This window comes from Phyllostomus discolor, chromosome 2 (genome assembly GCF_004126475.2).
Source record: "Phyllostomus discolor isolate MPI-MPIP mPhyDis1 chromosome 2, mPhyDis1.pri.v3, whole genome shotgun sequence".
NCBI classification, from domain to species: Eukaryota; Metazoa; Chordata; class Mammalia; order Chiroptera; family Phyllostomidae; genus Phyllostomus; species Phyllostomus discolor.
In genome coordinates, this window is record NC_040904.2 from 85,961,448 (window position 1) to 85,965,040 (window position 3,593).

The 3,593-nt window shown below is 45.3% G+C and overlaps 1 pseudogene; it reads left to right on the plus strand.

Moving 5' to 3' along the window:
• The first annotated feature begins 1,072 nt into the window (after positions 1-1,072).
• On the plus strand, positions 1,073-3,071 carry LOC114490906 (annotated as a pseudogene).
• The last annotated feature ends 522 nt before the right edge of the window (positions 3,072-3,593 follow it).

Below are 3,593 nucleotides of genomic sequence, written 5' to 3' on the forward strand. Positions count from 1 at the left end.
GAAAGTAAAATGATGAAGGCATGAAAGATATTATGTGCTCATGGATTGAGAGGATTAACACTATTTAAATGTTCATGCTACCTAAAGTAGCAATAGAGTCAGTGGAATACCTATCAAAATTCCAATGGCATTTTTCACAGAAGTATAGAAAACATTCCTAAAATTGGAATGGAACCCATAAGACTCTACATAGCCAAAGCAATCTTGAGAAAGATCAAAGCTGGAGACATCACACTTTCTGATTTCAAACTATATTACAAAACTATAGTAATGAAAACAGTATGAAGCTGGCATAAAAACAGATGCATAGATCAGCGGAACAAAACAGAGCCTAGATAAAAACCCAGGCATATATGATCAATTAATTATTGACAAAGACACTAAGAAAACACAAAGGAAAAAAGATAGTTTCTTCATAAACACTGATGATAAAACCAGATATCCACACTCAAAAGACCCCCATCTTACATAATATCCATCCAAAAGTCAACTCAAAATGGATTAAAGACTTGAAGACTCAAACCTGTAAAACTTTTAAAGGAAAGCATAACATGGTAAGGTCCTTGTCATTGGCCTTGGCAATAAATTTTTTTGGATTTGACACCAAAAGCAAAGGCAACAAAAGTAAAATCAACATGAAAAGCTTTTGCACAACTAAGAAAATTGTCAAAATGAAGAAGCAATCTACCAAATGGGAGAAAATATTTGCAAAGCACATGTCCAATAAGGACCAATATACAAAATAAAGAAAGAATTCGTGTAATTGAATAGCAAAACAAAACAAAACAAAAATAAAACCCAAAATAAAAATGAGCAAAGGGCCAGATTAGACATCTTTCCAAAGAAGATGCACAAATGACCAACAGGTATATGGAAAGGGCCTCAACATCACAAATTGTCAGGGAACAAATCAAAACCACAATGAGACATCATATCTGCTAGAATAACTATTATCAGAAAGAAAAAAAATAAGAGTTGAGAAGGATGTGAGGAAAAGGGATAAGTGCACTGTTAGTAGGAATGTAATCTGGTGTAACCAGTATGAAAAACAGCTTGCAGTTTCCTCAAGAAATTAAAAGGAGGGAGAGAAAATGGTGTCCACAGATTATAGTACCTACAGCCAAGCTGCAGCCCAGCAGGGCTACAGTGCTCATACCACCCAGCCCACTCAAGGATATGCACAGACCACCCAGGAATATGGGCAACAAAGTTATGGAACCTATGGACAGCCCACTGATGCAAGCTATACCCAGGCTCAGACCACTGCTACCTATGGATGGGCAGATAGCCTATGAGACTTCTTATGGACAGCCTCCCACAGGCTATACTGCTCCAACTGCCCCCAGGGGGCAGCCTGTCCAGAGGTATGGCACTGGTGCTTATGATACCACCACTGCTACCATCACTACCATCGAGGCCTCCTATGCAGCTCAGTCTGCATATGTCACTCAGCCTGCTTACCCAGCCTGTGGGCAACAGCCGGAAGCCACGGCACCTGCAATATGACAGGATGGTAACAAACCTGCTGAGACTAGTCAGACTTAATCTAGTATGGGGGGGTTACAACCAGCCCAACCTGGGATATGAACAGAGTAACTACAGTTATCCCCAGGTACCCGGGAGCTACCCAGTGCAGCCAGTCACAACGCCGCCATCCTATCCACCCACCAGCTATTCCTCTACACAGCTGACTAGTTATAATCAGAGCAGTTACTCTCAGCAGAACACCTATGGGCAGCTGAGCAGCTATGGACAGCAGAGTAGCTGTGGACAGCAAAGTAGCTATGAGCAGCACCTGCCCACTAGTTACCCCAGCCAAACCAGATCCTACAGCCAGGCTCCAAGTTGTTACATCCAACAGAGCAGCAGCCGCTGGCAGCAGAGTTCATTCTGACAGGACCACACCAGTGGCATGGGTGTTTATGGGCAGGAGTCTGGAGGATTTTCCAGACCAAGAGAGAAGTGGAGCATGAGTGGCCCTGACAACCACGGCAGGGGAAGAGGTGAATTGATAGTGGAGGTGTGAGCAGAGGTGGGCGGGGAGGAGGGCGTGGTGATATGGGCAGTGCTGGAGAGCGAGGTGGCTTCAATAAGCCTGGTGGGCCCATGGACAAAGGACCAGATTTTGATCTAGGCCCACCTGTTTATCCAGATGAAGATTCTGACCACAGTGCAGTTTATGTACAAGGACTAAATGCCAATGTGACTCTAGATGATCTGGCAGACTTCTTCCAGGAGTGCAGTTGTTAAGATGAACAAGAGAACCGGGTGACCCCTAGCCCATATCTACTTGGACAAGGAAACGGGAAAGTCCAAAGGTGATGCTACAGTGTCCTGTGAAGATCCATCAACTGCCAAGGCTGCCCTGGAATGGTTTGATGGGAAAGATTCCAAGGAAGCAAACTTAGTTTCTGTTGCTCGGAAGAAACCTCTGATGAGCAGCATGCGGAGGGGTATGCTGCCCAGAGAGGGCAAGGGGATGCCGCCACCACTCTGTGGAGATCCAGGGGGCCCTGGAGGTCCTGGGGGACCCATGGGTCACATGGGAAGCCATGGCGGATCAGAGATAGAGGAGGCTTTCCCCCAAGAGGACCCCTGGGGTTCCCGAGGGAACCCACCTGGAGGAGGAAATGTCCAGCACCGAGCAGAAGACTGGGGTGTGGAAATGTCCAGCACCAGTCTGGGGTGTGGAAACCACAACTTTGCCTGGAGAACAAAATGCAGCCAGTGTAAGGCCTTGAAGCCTGAAGCCTTCCCCCCACCACCCTTCCCACCTCCAGGTGGTGACTATGGCAGAGGCGTCCCTGGTGGCATGTGGGTAGGAAGAGGTGGCCTCAGGGACCACGGTATTCCTGGTGGCATGTTCAGAGGTGGTCGTGGTGGAGACAGAGGTGGCTTCTGTGGTGGCTGGGGCATGGACCAAGGTGGCTTTGGTGGAGGAAGACGAGGTGGCCCTGGAGGTCCTCCTGGACCTTTGATAGAACAGATGGGAGGAAGAAGAGGAGGGTGGAGGACCTGGGAAAATGGGTAAAGGTGAACACCATCAGCAGCGCTGAGACGGGCCCTACTAGATGCAGAGACGCCACAGCTGCATTGACTACCAGATTTATTTTTTAAAGCAGAAAATGTTTTAAATTTATAATTCTATATTTATAATGTTGTTTACGTTATGATTATTCCTTATCTGTACTTTAGCATTTTTCACCATTTGTGAAGAAACATTAAAACAAGTTAAATGGTAGTGTGCTGAGTTTTTTTTTTTCGTTCTAAAGATGGTTGTTTAACTAAGACTAAACAATGGAACCCCTTGTGAGCATGCTCAGTATCATTGTGGAGAACCAAGAGGGCCTTTAACTAACTGTAACAATGTTCATGGTTGTGATGTTTTTGTGTTTTTTTTAAATAAAATTCCAAATGTTTATAAACAGTAAAAAAAAAAAAGAAATTAAGTAGAACTACCGTCTCATCCAGCAATCCTGCTTCTGAGTGTTTATCCAAAGAAAACAAAATCACTGTCTTAAAGAGATAGGATCTGCTTTTTAAAGCCTTCAACTGTGGGTTTCAGTGCCTCACGAAGCGGGCCTCTGGCTTCC